General features: G+C 44.5%; 1 protein-coding gene across 1 annotated transcript in view; it reads left to right on the forward strand.

Annotated features, from left to right (window-relative positions):
• Positions 1-17,988, forward strand: part of WDR36 (WD repeat domain 36) — an 804,166-nt gene that overhangs the window by 625,898 nt on the left and 160,280 nt on the right. The window lies entirely within an intron of this gene.

A 17,988-nucleotide genomic window follows, 5' to 3' on the forward strand; every position in this document is an offset into this window, starting at 1 on the left:
AATCGGGAGGTTGAGAAAGTTCAGGAAAACCATGATTCTAATTGCCCCGGATTGGGCCAGGAGGACGTGGTACCCGGACCTTATAGACATGTCCATCTGCCCTCCAATATGTCTTCCACAAAGAGAGGATATTCTCTCGTAAGAGGAAGGTCGGGTTCTCCATCCAGAGGTCAAGACACTCAACCTTCACGCGTGGTTTCTGAGAGGTTGAGATACAAGGATTGGGATCTTCCGGATGACGTAATGGAAGTCTTGCTTTCGGCCAGAAGGCCAGCAACAAAATCTTTGTACCGATGTCGCTGGAACAGGTTTAGTAACTGGTGCAGAGATAAGAATGTGGACCCTTTACAATGTGGCACTCCAGTAGTGCTCTCTTTTCTATTACATCTGGCCAATCTGGGACTCCAGATAGGAATAATAAAAGGATACCTGCCTGCGCTGTCCATTGTCAAGTGCACCTCGGAAGAGGTTTCATATTTCAAAATACCATTAATCATTCAATTCTTAAAAGGGCTTACTATGTATACCCTCCAGTACCTTTTCATGTCCCAACTTGGGATTTAAATGTAGTACTAACATTTTTGACTTGCATACCTTTTGAGCCTCTGCACTCCTGTCCATTGTGGCTTCTAACATTAAAAACTGTCCTTCTTGTGGCCCTATCATCAGCCCGCAGGGTTAGTGAACTTCAGGCTCTCGCGCACACCACCATATACTGTTTTTTATAAGGATAAGGTAGTCCTTAAAGTTAAACCTTCCTTTTTACCAAAGGTAGTTTGACTTCCATTTGTCACAAAAAATATTACTAACATTTTATCCTCCTCATTTGGGCAAGGAAGAGGAGAGACTGCATAGACTAGATCCCAAGAGGGCTCTTAGTTTTTACATCTCAAGGATGTCTAAATTACGACAAGATGACCAACTGGTTGTGGGTTATACTGGTCATAAACCGGGCTTATCAATAACAAAACAGACCATATCCCGCTGGATCATTTAGGCCATAATTGAATGCTACAGATTGGCGGAAAAGACCCACCAGATGGGCTTCCAGCCCATTCTACAAGGGGAATGGCTACTTCTGCGGCTCTAAAGAGGGGAGTCCCGGCAGCAGATATTTGTTCAGCTGCAACTTGGAAAACAATGCATACTTTCATCAAGCATTACTGATAGGATACCGCCTCCTCCAATGAGGGGTTATTTGCCAGGGCAGTTCTACATTCTGTCCATGAAAACTGTAATTAGTACTCCCACCTCCAAGATTGCCACTGCTATGGGAGTCTGTCATAAGATGAGGAATACGTGGGAGGACACAATCCATTCGAAGAACAAGTTACTTACCAACTGTAACGTTCTTTCGACTGGATGTTCCTCCCACGTATTCCTCATTGACCCTCCCATCCTACCCTGCAGTACAGTTTACGTTTTCTTACACTTTCCTCTCATGAAGAAGGTATTAGTCATGGGGTACGCCTGGATGTTCCTCCTATATGTTATTCGAAAAAACAGAACTGAAGCAACTGGCGCGGCTCGAGCTATTTATACCATCAGTGACGTCGACAGAGTACGGAGTCTGTCGAGGGACAATCGACGCCACGACCTTGAGCACAGCGCCCTCTGCTGAGAATTTTTTTTTTCCAAAGCAGCAAAGCTGGATATAACGATTTATCATAAAATGAGGAATACGTGGGAGGAACATCCAGTCGAAAGAACGTTACAGTTGGTAAGTAACTTGTTCTTCACTTTACTATTCTTGGGAACGCTAGTCCACACAATATCTGAAGGATTTCTGTGACACTGCACTGAAGGTGCTGTGTGTCTACATACAAAACGTAGGTGCCTATGGAGTTTGTACGACTCCAAATACAAAGGACACACAAAACCAAATCAGGTCAAAACACACGAGTGAAAAAAAGGGCTCACTACAGGGTTAAAATCAAAAAAGTAAGAGTCCAGCAAAAGAGTTGGGGGGTCTCTAAGGTTGAAAGGAATTGGAACAGAAATGAGAATTCTCCCCAACAGCTGGAAATCGTTTCAGCAGCAAGTTATTAGTCTTCCTCTTCGGTTTTGGTTCCAGTGGTCGACTACCTCTTCAGCTTCCAGGATCAGACTTTTTTGCAGGAACCAGCCAATCAAACAGCCTTCCAAAATTCAAACTGGCGGATGGGGGTTGGCAATTCTTTCATGACAGCCAGCCTCCCAGTTTGAACTGGAATCTCGCACAGGCTGGAAAACAAAGGGCTGTGGAACATTGGACTCCTCCCTCGCTTCCTGCCTTCACAGACACTCTGGAGCCTTGGCAGGGAGTCCACAGGACTTCCGCTGAAGATAAAAATCATACAAAGGAATTCCCCACCCTGGATGTCAGGGGAAGGAACAAGAAAGGACAAGGAACGCTGAAATGTCAAAAAACAAGACCGGGTCCATTTTGGGAAAATGAGCACCCATGGGTGCCTTTATCGGGGCTGTGCAAACAGCCTGCGGTAAAGGTGCACTGAATTAATAAAAAGGTTGTGCCATTTAAAGGTAAGTTTGTCCTTGTAACATAAGTGGGGGCGGGGGGTATGGGGTGCTGGTCTCATTTAATAAAAAGTAAAAAAAAAAGATCCAAAGATCCTTTCTACCCCTGGGAATTGCATTGCTCACAAGGTTAGCCAGAGAAAGTTAAAGGGGAAGCCCCTAGGGCAACCCAGCAACAATAGGCACTTATTGCCAAAAAGGTGTCAGAGAGTATAACTATTAAAAGAAACTATGGAGAGTCTTAAAAATGACACCCATAAAAAGAGTAAAGGATTCTGTGAGTGTGGAAAAAGGTTCCCACCCACAGAGGTATAAGGAAAAATAATCCACCACCAGTAAAAGCAAAACATTCTGGGGTTGACACAGGTCAGAAAGATTTGTCATTACTATGAAAATCTTACCTAACAAGCACCATGCATGGCTACGCCAATCTGCTTTTAAACTGGAAACACAAGCCACCCTGCTAAATATGCCGATTGAATCAAACCCCTTATTTGGGAAGGCAGTCGAGGACGCACTGAAAAGTGCTGAAGAGAAGTACGGCACCCTTAAGTCGCTGGGACAGCTAACACATAAACCGGGAAAGCTAACAAATAAACCATTTGTACAGAGAGGCACATTTAATTTGGCCCTTTTTTTTTATCAAGGACAAAACTCCCAGCAGTCCACCAACTACAATCTGGGCGGACAAGCTTCATCTTGTGGATCCTCACAAGGTCACTCCTCCCAGCCAAATGTTCAAAGGGGGCAAAAAAGGTCAAGAAGTAGAGAGATCCTCCACTGCCAGAGGCTCCACCCCACCAAACAAATGACCACCTGCTCCTGGTCCCCCCCTTGCTTCTCCAGTAGGTCGCATTTGTCATTTTACCCACATGGGAGGGGGATCACGTCAGACAAGTAGGTACTTTCCACCATAGCGGGTGGCTATTGCATAGAACTCGTAGAAACGCCACCCAACCACCCGCCAAGACGAAGACAGACAGCGCAGGAGGAACAGCGCATTCTGTGAGAAGAGGTGAACACACTGCTAGAGAAGGACACCATAGAGATCGCTCCCGCAAACCAGGTTGATAAGGGTATTTATTCAATGTACTTCCTTGTGCCAAAGAAAGACCTTACAATGTGCCCTGTCCTAGACCTGTGCCTGCAAACACATGTCACGGCACAGAAATTACGCATGACAACCCTACAAGAAGTAATCCCACTACTAAAACAGGGGGACTACATGGCAACATTGGACATGAAAGATGCATACTTTCATATTTCAATGTTCCCAGCTCACAGAAAATTCCTCCGCTTCAAAATTTCAAATCAACACCATCAATTCAAGATGCTACCCTTCGGCATAGTCTCCGCTCCAAGAGTATTTACCAAGCTATTGGCGGCGCACTTACGCAGAGAAATCCCAGTGTACCCTTATCTGGACCACTGGCTGATAACAGGGGATTCCCCTCAAATCTGCAAGCCCAATACACCAAGAACAATCAACCTGCTGTTCCAATTGGGGTTCCCAATCAACGAGAAAAAAAATAAATAAAGCCTTGTTCCAAGTCAAACCAAACAGTTTGTAGGAGCTATAATAAAAACAAGAGGGGCTAGTTTCCCCCTCAAACGAAAGCATTCAAAGCATACTGCTACAAATACCTCATTATCTGACCAGTCGCCAAATAACCATGCGCAGGGCAATACGCCTGCTAGGGAGGATGGCTTCATGCATTTATCTGGTTCCACTCGTGCAACTCGGCCCAATGCAGAAATAGTTCACGAAACAGTGGTCTCATGCAAGCGGTCAGTGGGACGATCTAGTGGTTGTTACACTAACACTAGTACAAGCACTTTGCTGGTGGTCAAGGGACAATCTGTTAAAAGGAAAACCCTTTCACAGTCCTGCAGTACAAGCGATAGTTACAACAGGCACCTCACTTTCCGGATGGGGAGCTCACTATCTAAACCACACAGCTCATGGCCTGTGGACACATACCACAGCCCAAAACCACATCAATCTCCTAGAACTACTGGCGGTGCAAACAGTGCAAGTCAGACAGACGGCACCACTGCCATTTTCTACATAAACAGGAGGGCACACATGCTCCAAGTTCTGTCTAGGCTATCCCAGAAAATGTTGAAGTGGGCACTCAAGCGGAACAGGTTCCTAGTGTCCCAACACGTTTCAGGGGAACTCAATTGCCTAACAGAGTATTTAAGCAACTCAACAGAGGAATTCTAGACGATGTCTTATCCCTTTTGGGGTTACACTCCTTTAGACTTGTTCGCCACAAGTCTAAACGCACAATACCCAGACTTCGCATCCGGGTTTACCCAACCCAGATCCAAGGGTATTGCCCTGTGGATGAGCTGGTCAGGGAAATTTGCTTACACTTTTCCACCAACATCGCTGCTAAGCAGGATAGTGATCAAGTTGCACCAGGAACAAGCAACTCTAATCCTAGTTGCTCCTATGTGGGCGAGACAACCCTGGTGTCCACATCTGCTGAGACTGGCGATGTGTGAACCAATCAACTCCCGTGCCCCTACAACATGCTATCCCAGCACGGGGGGGGGGACAAAATTCCACCCACATCTTCGGGCTATGAACTTGTTACCTTGGCTCCTGAAGTCAGAGTTTGAGCATTTAAAATGACCTCAAAGGTGTATGGAAATCCTCAAGGAGGCATGCAAACCTAACACCAGGCACTTCTATTTCAAGAAATGGAAAAGATTTGTAATGTGGTGCCAATCAAAGTATATATCAAACTATATGAACCCTATAGAATGCACTCCCACACACATTTTTCACTACATACTCCACTTACTAGGCTTAGTATTTAACTCTAAGGTTCACCTAATAGCTCTGTCCCCATACAACACTACACAAAACAAGGTGTCCTAGTGGAAAGTCCCTGTTAAGGCTTTCATGGAGGGAGTACAGTGATTTCCCTAAACCCTCCCGCCCAAGCCCCCATTTTCAACCCGCCTCCAGGTTGGGATCTCAATGTGGTGCTCTCAAAGCTCATGGGTCCTTCCTTTGAGTCTGTGCACAAGTCCAGCCTCAAACATTTGACCTACAAAAGAGCTGCCCTAGTAGCCACCGCCTCCATAAGAAGGGTTGATGAGCTACAAGCTTTGTCAGTGCAAAACCCTTTCTTTGTTATCCACAAAGACAAGTTGGTTATAAGAACATACCTAGGTTTTCACCTACATTCATTTCCAAGTTCCATGTTAACCAATCCATTGAACTACCCGCTTTCTTCTAAAATCCTTCAAGCTCAGCTGAGAACCTCCATATACTGGATGTATGGAGGGCGGTTTTATACTATGTAGATTAAACAAAACTGCTAAGAAAAACAGACCAACTGTTTGTCTCCATAGCACCTTGCAGAGAAGGTGATCACATTTCAAAAAACACCATCTCCAGGTGGATAGTGAAATGCATAAAGTTCTGCTATTCCCTATCAAACAAACGTCTGCCTTTCACACGAAGAGCTCACTCTACCAGAGGTACTGGCGCTACTTTGGCTTTTATTGCAAAAGTCCCTCTAGAGGCCATTTGCAAAGAAGCTACATGGAGTTCCGTACATACCTTTACTCAGCACTACTGCATTGACACACATTCTAAAGCAGATTCACAGGTGGGACAAGCGGTGCTAAAACATCTATTTGCTACCGTACATTATCACAACCAACCTCCTTCTCCTGATACTGCTCACTAGTCTATGTATAGCATGTGATCTAAGCAGATTCACAAGCCTCAGAAGGGATACATTACTCACCATAATCGTATTTCTGATGCTTGTACCTGCTTAGATTCACATGCGCCTACCCATTGGAGTAGAAGACGCATAGATGTTTTCTGGCTTTATCGACTCTTATCTGCTTTATTACATCTGTACTCACGCTACACTTCATGCTACCTTATATCAAACAAAACAATCTGAGGGACGTCGACACATGAAGGACCATGGGTACAGGGGATGTCACACTATGGACAATATTACTGGCACGCCCTGTCGACGCCCCTTTTTGAGTTTCGAAAACAAATCATGTAATCCTACGCTGCTAACACTAGATGTCGGCCTATTCATAGCATGCAAATCTAAGCAGATACAAGCATCAGAAATACAATTACAGTGAGTAATGTATCCCATATATATGTATTTCTGAGTCTTGTGAAACTGCTAAGATCACATGCTATGCATAGGCCCACATCTAGTGGTAGTTGCAGAGTATTACGTGATTTGTTTTTGACACTCAAAGGGATGTTGACTGGGCGTGTTAGTAATACTATCCCTAGTGTGACGTCTACTGTACCCATGGTCCTTCACACGTCGAGGTCCCTCAGATTGTTATATTCCGCCATCATGGTCGGTCGATAGTTTGTGGAGTTCTTCTGGCAAACGCCTTTGATTAGAAAAAGTTTAATATTAGACTGTCTTACTATTCTTTCCACAGCCGTCCATCGCCCGCTGCACTAACTGCTCCGACGGCTTTCACCGGACTGCTCCATCGTCATCGATGCTACAACCGCCTCGACGAACGACTGCGGCCTACACAGGCCTCACTATCCCTCAGCACATTACAGTAGGGAGAGTGGGGGAGGTCTTGCACTTTCTTTGCCTTTTTATAGAATGCCTCTTCTGACCGCTATCATCCCTTTCATCACTGCGCTGCATTTTCCACTCACCATGGAAAACACACTATTTATGTTCTGCTCATCCTGTAACAGGAAATACCCCTGGAAAGACACGCACAAGGTGTGCAATCACTGTCTGCCAAGGGATCACCCTGAAAAGCAAGAGAAAAACAGACTGTTTTCGGAAAAACCACTGTGGTTGATGGCAAAGTTGGTTATCAAGAAAGCAAGACTGTGGAGGAAGACAGAAAGGATACGGTGAAGTTCTAACTATCCCTTCCTCCTTTACACGTCTCAGCCTATGAAGCGCTGGTGTAACGCCTATCAAAAAAGGGGATAGGATAAGAAGATAAACTACTTACTCTATCAATTGTAAAACATCCAGCCTTGTTTGAATATTGCCCATCAACCACTCTTCCACTGTGTGTATGTATTGGAAGAGACAAATAGCCAGACAGCAAGTCAGTGCATCAATGGTTTTAGGTACAAACATCCACTGGGTTATTTATGACTTTAATGACCTAGGGATGGATTGCCTGTGAACCACGTGCACCGAAATTTCAAAAGACACAAAATACAAACAATCCAAGTTTGTATAACAAAACAACATGAAGACAATACACACTCCACTCAGCGTATTTGGAGATGTTAGTGTTTCATCGTTGGGTGGGGTGATGTAAAAAGATTGCTCACATACAGTAGGTTAGATTAGCGCCTCTATAGTGTAGCAGTCACTGTCTACCGGATTCAGTGGCGTAATATTTACTATGGCCACTTTCTTCAGGACAGTCTTCTGGTTCTCTAAAACAGAGGAGGTCTAATCAGTAGCTACCATGTGTCAAAACCTAAGAGAGGGCGGGGTTATACTTTACAACCTTCTTGATGTGCCATTGGGCTGGAACAGACGGGTGGACCTGTGTGCAAAAGAAAAAAGTACACCCCAGTCACCTCTAGGCTAGTAACTGCCAAAACATGGCTTTTGAATCAGCAATTCGGTTGGTTTCATTCATTTTTTTTAAAACACAACAGATTATAGCTATATCTATATCTCCTTTACCAGAAATCACAAAAACGGTATCTCAGGATGTCCATTTCTATCTGACATCCGCTTATGTTCATATATGTATATATATATATTTTCCTCACATTAGTTTTGCACTAATGTGCACATTCAAGGGCCCACTTCATGTGCTTTTACCATGAGCAAGGCTATGGCCAGTGTTACTATAATACATGGAAAAGACACCTGTAGTACCAGATCGTGCCCCACTGACCTTAATATGACAGCTTTTATGTCCTTGTTTTAGTGTGGTCGTGGAAGTTCACAGAATGGTGCCACATATCAAAGGATAATATTTCCTAGTCCTAGTTAGGGGGGAGAGAAGGAAAGACGAGACAACCATCTGTCAGGTTACTAGTCCCTGTATTCCCTTAAGATCATATCAGGCAAGTGCGTGTAGGTAAGGCCGGGTGTGTGTTAGCTGCTCAGTATGGAGCGGCAGCTAAAAAACCGAATCCCGGATATGACTGTGTCTGCCAACAACATGATGTATCTGTTGTTTGGCATCTTGGTCACGGCGACAGATGAGCTTACCTTCCCGAGTGATCAATCTAAGATCTGTCCCAACTCCCGTGTGCGTCGCGATGTCAGCGCCCGGCTCTATCGCATTGAGTCTCAACTCGTAAGTCACGTGACGCCTAGCGCGTATGTCACGTGGGGGGTGTATTGACGTGACCAGGAAGTCGGGCAAGTGTCCAACACAGTCCGACAAAGTCGGGACACTCCTACAAGCTCCCTGAGGTATGCATGTAGTATTCGCATGTTAGCTCGATACATTAGGTGTCGGGTTCAGTCTAATGCCGGTGTGTGTTGGAAATCTCATGATCATTATTGTTAAACTGTCAGATTCCAAAAGTCATCAATCAGGTAGACCATCAATGGCAGCATATTAAGTCTGATCGTTTAGTGCATCTATTGTCCTGAATGAAAAGGGTTCAAGTCGGTTCATGTAGTGGGTTTACATGTCTTGTGACCATGATGATGGGGTACCAGTTGAAACATGGTGTTACAGGCATCATGGGGTGCTGGTACACAAGTTAACTCCAAGCAGTAAGAATGATGAAAATAGTATTTGGGCAGAGTGTGGTTGGCCCCATCAACACAGACTTCAAGAAATTGACAGTTTACACGTTTAGTAAATAAGGGCTTCACATCCAGCATCTAACCCCTAATGGGTAATAGAGAAACCTTAATTAAATGGCAGTCTATCAGGTAATCATTGCTAAAGGTTGCCCAAGGATGCCCTCATTTAGCCCAGTTTGATCTGTCTTAGGGCAGAAGACCCATTTTTGTTCTCTTTTTAGTAGCAGGTTGGCCATGTCGCCACCTCTCCTGGGGCAGGTCACTTTTTCAATTATTGTCCATTCTAGTTCATTGGCCTTATGTTTTTTTAGTTTGAAATGGTCAACCAGGGGGGGTGTTATCCCATTGGGTCCTTATACAAGACAAATGTTCTTGTATGCTCTTTTTTGACAGGTCTTGTGGTCATACCAATGTACTTTTTATTGCATGGGCAGTTGATCGTATATATTACATTGGAGGTTTTGCAGTTTATTAGTGACTGTTGTCTTCATGGTGTTGTCAATCCGAGATCCAATGTTTGCGTTTTTTTGTTAATGCTCAAACATTGCATTGGACACATGCAGTGTGTCCAGATGCCGGTAACAAATTCCATAGTGTGGTTTGGGTGTTGACTTCATCAGGTGGCATGTAGGAATGTATGAGGGTGTCTCTCAAATTTTTCCTCTTCTTGATGGCAAACCGTGGTATTGGGATGGTTACTGGACCCACATTCAAAATTGTCCAAAGCTTAATGATTTATCTTTATTTGATTCACCTTGTTGGAGTAACTGAAAGTTGCTGTGATTGTTTTCTCACCTATTGGACGTTCTTTCTGTTGTAACATGATGTCTCTCGGAATGTTTCTGGCCCTTTTCCTAGCCATTTTGATTGTTTTTTTGGGGTGCCGACGTTCCGATAGTTTGTCAGTATCCTTCTCTGGGTGTCATATTCTTGTAGGCGGTGCAGTTTCTCCTGTAGCGCAAGAATTGTCCAAATGGCAAATTTTCGCATAGACTCCTCGGGTGGAAACTTGAATAGTCCAGTAGGGCATCACGGTCCGTAGGTTTTCTAAAGACCGTTGTGGACAGTTGTTCTGCATTTGCTTTGATTTCCACATCTAAGAAGTGTATGACATCTTTAGAGATGCAATGAGTAAATTTCAAAAGTGTGTTTCTGGAATTTAACAAGCTCAAGAATTCTTTGAAGGAAGTTTCCGTCCCTGTAAAGATGGCCAGGGTGTCGTCGCTTTATCTCGTCTAAAGCGAGACCTGTGATCTGGAAGGGTTGGTTGATTTGTAAATATGTGACTCTTCAAATTCCGCCACATAGAAGTTTGCCAGGGAAGGGGCAAAGGTAGCACCCATTACCGTACCTGAGCATTGTTGGTAGAAGGTCTCTTTGTGTAAAAAGAAGAAATTCCTGAGCCAAGGCCAACTCTATCTGCATTATTACTTCTATTGGGACTGCCGGTGGGGTCACAAACTCTCGTAGGACTTTTTCCACAATTTCAAGGGTGGCTACTTGTGGGATGTTGGTATAAAGGCTTCAATGTCCAGTGTCACCAAGAATTGTGTTACTGGATCAAAGGTGACATTGTTGAGCATGTTGAGGATGCTCATGGCGTCTTTCAAATAGGAGCGCTTTTTTGGGATCTCCGGTCTAAGGAAGAAATCCACAAATTGTGTTAATGGCTCCAATATGGATTCAATCCCTGCTATAATAGGTCGTCCCGGTGGGGGCGGTCTGCCCTTGGGTACTTTAGGTAGAGCATAAAATACCAGTATTTTGGGGAATCTTGGAGTGAGAAATGCTGCCTCTTTGGCACTTATATAGCCCTCGCAGGCTGCTGCTTCGATGATGATGGCAATTGTATGTCAAAGGGAGTCTGTTGGGTCGCCCGTTAGGACTTGTAGTGATTACAATTGTCAAGAAGTGCAGTGACCATTTGGTCATAATCGCTGGAATTCATGATCACTGTGGCCCCTCCTTTATCGGCTTGCTTGATGATCACAGCCGTATTATTGCTCAGGTCTCGAAGTGCCTCCCGTTCAAGTTTGGACAAGTTTTGAAAGCTGGGCTTCTCTTCTCTTTCTAATTCTTCCAGTTTTTTGAAAATGGCTTTTTCAAATGTAATAGATTCTGCGGACACATTCTGTGGGTAAAATGTGGATTTGGGATGAAGTCCTGTGATGTCCTGTTCTCTTCTGACATATGTGATCTGCTCAAGTTGTCCAAAATGTTGTCGCAGTCTATTATTACTCCTTAGTTTGGCTAATTTGATTCTTGTCTGGAAGGCATCATGTTTGGTAGTTGGTACAAAGCTCAGTCCCCTTTGAAGTACCCTGTTTTCTGCATCAGAAAGGTTGTGATCGAACTAATTAATTACTGGTACTTTTGTGGTTGTTGAAGATCGCTGCACCTGCTACTCGTTACTCGGGGTGATCCCTGCGCTTGTCCCTTGCCGCGTCGTCCTCACTGGCCGCGGTATAAAAAAGCCTTCCTGTTCCCATTGTGTCCCCTCTGGTTGGTATTTGCAAACTGGACTCTCCTGTCCCCCGATTGTTCACGGGACCTTGAGTTATTACGCTCCTGTTTCCCTGAGGTTCCTGGTCTACTTTCCTCATCCGAGCTGCCGCTTGAGAAGCTCCATAGGGCGGGCTTGTTCCATTTTTTGTTATTTCGTCTCGGTAGCCACCCCCGCCTGTTCGGGTTGCATGGTTGTTGTATCATCCCTGCTTGGGGTTCTTCGTAGTAGCTGCTGGTTACGTAAGGATATTTTTTTTCATGTGTGAAGGCTGTTAGATCCTTTTTAAGTTGTGTATTTTCTTATTCAGGTTCAGATCTTTAAATTCTTTGATCAAGGAATTCAGGTTGTCTAGTTTCCTCTTGAAGCTGTCCAAAACTTGCATAGAATTTAATTGGTCAATTTTGAGTTCTATTTCCGTCATCAATTTGGTAGAGACAGTTTTGGCCGTGTTGATTATTAATATAAGCCAGTCTCTTGTGCACTTATTGGCAATAAAACTCCAGTCTTTGCGGAATTGAATCTGGTCTAAGAAAATTCTGGGTTCTGTCCGTATAATTAGTATGTGCACGCAGGTATTCCGTCATGATGAGTCCGTGAAGCTCTGTTCTGATAAATTGTTTCTTTAGCCCTTCAAGTTCATTCCATACGTCACTGTTCGTGGTAACCGTTGGTGCTGTTATGCCTCCTATCAATGAGGGTGCTGCTAAAATGGTCTCGACTAGATCTTCCGCAAAAGCGAAATAGTTGGATTCAGTCATCATGTTTATGCTGACATGAGCCATTGGCTGATTTATTTGTGGTAAGCCGTGGTAAGTCAACCACCTACCTTGTGTATAGGCTGGAAGTTGCTAATATAATCCAGAGATTTTTAGAAAAATAAATTCTAAATCCCATGCACTGTGGGAATGTAAGCCACGGCTGTCGCCATTAGAAAGGAATTAACCAGGGGGGGAGGGGCAAGAAGTGAATTGACAGGGAATTGCCCTTACTCTAGATACTCTGCTGTAACACGAAAATTAGGGCAAAACACATCTGTGGTGTGATTTAGTTATAGCCTAATCTATACGGTTTGCCATCAAGAGGAAACATTTGACACCCTCATACATTCCTACATGCCACCTGACGAAGTCAACACCCAAGCCACACTATGTAATTTGTTACCGGCATCTGGACACACTGCATGTAGCAAATGCAATGTTTACGCATTAACAAAAAGAACGCAAACATTGGATCTCGGATTGACAACACCATGGAGACAACAGTCACTAACAAACTGCAATACCTCCAATGTAATATATATGATCAACTGCCCATGCAATAAAAAGTACATTGGTATGGCCACAAGACCTGTCACAAAGCACGTACAAGAACATTTGTCTTGTATAAGGACCCAACGGGATAACGCCCACCTGGTTGACCATTTCAAACTAAAAAAACATAAGGCCAATGACCTAGAATTAGCAATAATTGAAAAAGTGAACTCTCCCAGGAAAGGTGGCAGCATGGCCATCCTGCTACTAAAAAGAGAACAAAAATGGGTCATCCGCCTAAAGACAGATCAAACTGGGCTAAATGAGGGCATACTTTGGCAATCTTTAGCATTGATTACCCGATAGACTGCCATTTAATTAAGGTTTCTCTATTACCCATTAGGGGTTAGATGCTGGATGTGAAGCCCTTATTTACTAAACGTTTAAACTGTCAATTCCTTGAAGTCTGTGTTGACAGGGCCAACCACACTCTGCCCAAATACTATTTACATCATTCTTACTGCTTGGAGTGAAATTGTGTACCAGCACACCACAATGACCATGTTTCAACTGGTACCCCATCCTCATGTTCACGAGACATGTAAACCCACTACATGAACCGACTTGAACCCTTTTCATTCAGGACACAATAAATGCACTAAGGACGATCAGACTTGATAAGCTGCCATTGATGACTTTCAGAATCTGACAGTTTAACAATAATGATGATGAGATTTCCAACACACACCCGCATTAGACTGAACCCGACACCTAATGTATCAAACTAGCACGTGACTACTGCATGCATACCTCAGGGAGCTTCTAGGAGTCTCCCGACTTTGTCGGACTGTGTGGACACTTGCCTGACTTCCTGGTCACATCAATACGCCCCCCAATTGACGTACGCGCTAGGCGTCATGTGACTTACGAGTTGAGACTCATAATGCGATAGAGCCGGGCGCTGACATCGCGACGCACACTGGAGCTGGGACGGAGCTTAGATTGATCACTCGGGAAGGTAAGCTCATCTGTTGCCGTGACCAAGATGCCGAACAAGATACACCATGTTGTTGGCAGACACGGTCATATCCAGGATTCGTTTTTTTAGCTGCCGCTCCCTACTGAGCAGCTGAAACAAACCTGGCCTTACCTACACGCACTTGCCTGATATGATCTTAAGGGAATACAGGGACTAGTAACCTGACGGATGGTTGTCTTATCTTTCCTTCTCTTCCCTCCTAACTAGGACTAGTAAATAATATATTTTGATATGTGGCACCATTCTGTGAAATTCCACGACCGCACTAAAACAAGGACATACAAGCTGTCATATTAAGGTCAGTGGGGTACGATCTGGTACTACAAGTGTCTTTTCCGTGTATTATAGTAACTCTGGCCATACCCTTGCTCATGGTAAAAGCACACGAATGAACCCTTGAATGTGCACATTAGTGCAAAACTTATGTGAGGAATATATATATATATATATAATATATATATATATATATAATATATATATATATATACATAGATGTCAGATAGAAATGGACATCCTGAGATACCGTTTTTGTGATTTCTGGTAAAGGAGATATGGATATAGCTATAATCTGTTGTGTTTTTAAAAAAAATAAATGGCACCAACAGAATTGCTGATTCAAAAGCCATGTTTTGGCAGTTACTAGCCTAGAGGTGACACTGGTGTACTTTTTCTTTTGCACACAGGTCCACCCGTCTGTTTCCAGCCCCATGGCACATTAAGAAGGTGGTAAAGTATGACCCCGCCCTCTCTTAGGTTCTGACACATGGTAGTTACTGATTAGACCTACTCTGTTTTAGAGAACCAGAACACTGTCCTGAAGAAAGTAGCCATAGTAAATATTACGCCACTGAAACCAGTAGACAGGGACTGCTACACTATAGAGGCACTAATCTAACCTACTGTATGTGAGCAATCTTTTTACATCACTCCACCCAACGTTGAAACAATAACATCTCTAAATACGCTGAGTGGAGTGTGTATTGTCTTCATGTTTTGTTATACAAACTCGGATTGTTTGTATTTTGTGTCTTTTAAAATTTTGGTGCACGTGGTTCACTGGCAATCCCTAGGTCATTAAAGTCATGAATAACCCATTGGATGTTTGTACGTAAAACCATTGATGCACTGACTTGCTGCCTGGCTATTTGTCTCTCTTCCAATACATACACATAGTGGAAGCGAGTGGTTGATGGGCATTATTCAAACAAGGCTGGATGTTTTACAATTGATGGAAGTAAGTAGTTTATCTTCTTATTCTATCCCCTTTTTTGATAGGCGTACACCAGCGCTTCATAGGCTGAGACGTGGAAAGGAGGAAGGGATAGTTAGAACAGTCTGTTTTTCGCCTGCTTTTCAGAAATCAGATATATAAGTCTAGAACTAAATCACACCACAGATGTGTTTTGCCCTAATTTTCGTGTTACAGTATCTAGAGTAAGGGCAATTCCTTGTCAATTCACTCCTTGCCCCCCCTCTGAGGTTAATCACCCTGAAAAGAACTGCAAGTCCTGCAGGATTTTTTGGTTTTAAAACCTTGAATGACCGTCGAACCAAACGCTAGGCCGCCCTTGCCATGCAGTCGGAGGCTTCCATAGATGTGGCGGGCGTGAAGGTGGCAAGCAGACTAGCGGTCCTGTAATTGAGAAATCACCCGGCGGCAAAGGCACACACACATCACGCCACAATAAACGCACACCCCACGCCTGAACGTTGACCACGTCACCGACGGAGCGGTCCTCCAAGTCACCCCTGTCCTCTGGGCCATTGTGTTTGCTGCATGATAGGTCTCGTGAATCAGGCACGACCAGGCCCATTTTGGACACTGCACCCAAAAAAGCCCTCGCCGAGGGGAATGCTTCGAAAGGCTCCACAACGCCCCCTTCTAACACGCCCAAAATTAGCGAACTCCTCAAAAAGCATGTCCCGGTCAAAGACGTCAAACACCCAAATCTTTGATGCCTCTGCCATCACAGCCTTCTACCTCCCAAGATAGCGCCTATTCTCCATCCAAGGACACAATTGCAGGGGCCCTGCATCACAAGGAGCCTACGCCCTCGCAGGACACTTCTATCACCTCAGCATTCCCTAGGTCAACTAACTGGACCCCAGAAAGTTTTGATAGTGTCATGAGGATGATATCCTATTTTGTGGAGTTCATGGACCGCCACTCTGAAGAATTTAAAAACCCCAAGGGCTTAAGACAGCGAGAAGGTGCTAGGGATGAACCACCTGCCAAGGTGCCACGGCTGGACACCTCACAGCCCAGCACCTCCACCCAAACTAATGCTATTCCACAGTCCCATGACCCCTCTCAGGATATCTACATTGCAGACCTCTCAGGTTCTCAAGAACCTATATCCCAGGGAGACCAGGGTGACCACTACAGTCGGGACCAATATTACGATGATGACGATGAAGACATCTACGTCATCCAGTCCCCAGACAATCAAGATCAGCCGGTGGATGACTCGCCGATTGACAGTCGGCTCCATTACAACAAGCTACTCCTTAGGGCCGCCCAACTTTTCAAGAGACACCCAGGAGGCACAACTCAACAAGGATTTTGTAGAGGACATTCTTGAAGACAAGAAATCTGCTACACAGTTTATCCCCCCTCCTGCAATCGGTCCAAAGGCTCATTCAGCCTTCCCTCCTAACACCAAACCTTACAAGAGTGGTCAACCCCTGCATCGAGAAGGTATTCAGGCTCGCACCTACCGACCCACTGTACATCAGGTGTCAACTGAAACCCGATTCCTTGGTTGTCACCACAACATGTATGATCTAAATGACAAGTGGATGGAAGAAAATTGGATGTGCTTAATTAGCAAAAAAACTGAGCTAATGTTGTTCGGCTCTAGCCAAACGAGAGACAACCTTGGAATAGAATATGAAGAGTTTGTGGTCAAAGACTCGCGTATTAAGGTAGTCCCCCAAGTAAAAATGTTAGGGATGATGATGGAATCCACCTTGGGTTCGGAGGTGCAGACCAACTACCTCTACAAAAATAACGCCTACTATATAAGGCTCCTGAGAGCCATCCGCCCGCTGCTAAGTGAGAACAACTCAGCCACAATAGCCAGGGCCATTATACTGTCGCGGCTTGATTACGGCAATTCATTATTGCTGGGAGCATCTAAAAAATGCATCAAGAAATGCCAGATAATGGAAAACAACGCAGTCCGCGCAGTAAAAGGATTCAACAGAAGAGATCATGTGACGGAGGGCAGGAGATCTCTTCATTGGCTCAGGGTTGAGGAGAGCATCCTTTTTAAAGCCATGACGTTGGTGCATAGATGTCTATACAGGGTGGCCCCACTGTATCTTAGATTCAAGTTCACCCTATTTACCCCTTACAGGACTTTGAGATCACAAGCACTAGGCAAGCTGCAGGTTCCACTGGCAAACCGAGCCAGGCGTGCCGGGAAATCTTTCCCGGTCCAGGCGGCCCGGCAGTGGAATAGTCTTCCCATGGCAATGCAAGTTGAACCGAACTACAAAATCTTCAGGAAAAACCTGAAGACTCACCTTTTTAAATAATCTCCCGCTCAAATAGACCCTTACCTGCACTCTTCTGTCCTTCCAGCATCTAGTTCTGTCTCTCTGTGCCCTGATGCCCGTTGGCTGTAGGCGCATTATAAATACACACATAAACATAACAAGGAAGAGAGCAGGCACACCTCTGGCCTTCAGGAGGCCCCATCTGATATAGAAGGTAAAAAGATGTATACTTTTTGCAGAAAGGTGACATCCTCAGCTGCATACCAAACTAGAATAGCCAACAATACCACCATTCTGATTAGCTATAGTTGCCATAAGTGGGACAAGCTGGAATAACAAATTGAGCCTGTCCCAGAACCTCTAAAGTCACAACTCTTAAAAACTGTGTCGGAGGGCAAACAA

The sequence above is a fragment of the Ambystoma mexicanum genome, chromosome 6p (assembly GCF_040938575.1).
Source record: "Ambystoma mexicanum isolate Mex_15411 chromosome 6p, UKY_AmexF1_1, whole genome shotgun sequence".
NCBI classification, from domain to species: Eukaryota; Metazoa; Chordata; class Amphibia; order Caudata; family Ambystomatidae; genus Ambystoma; species Ambystoma mexicanum.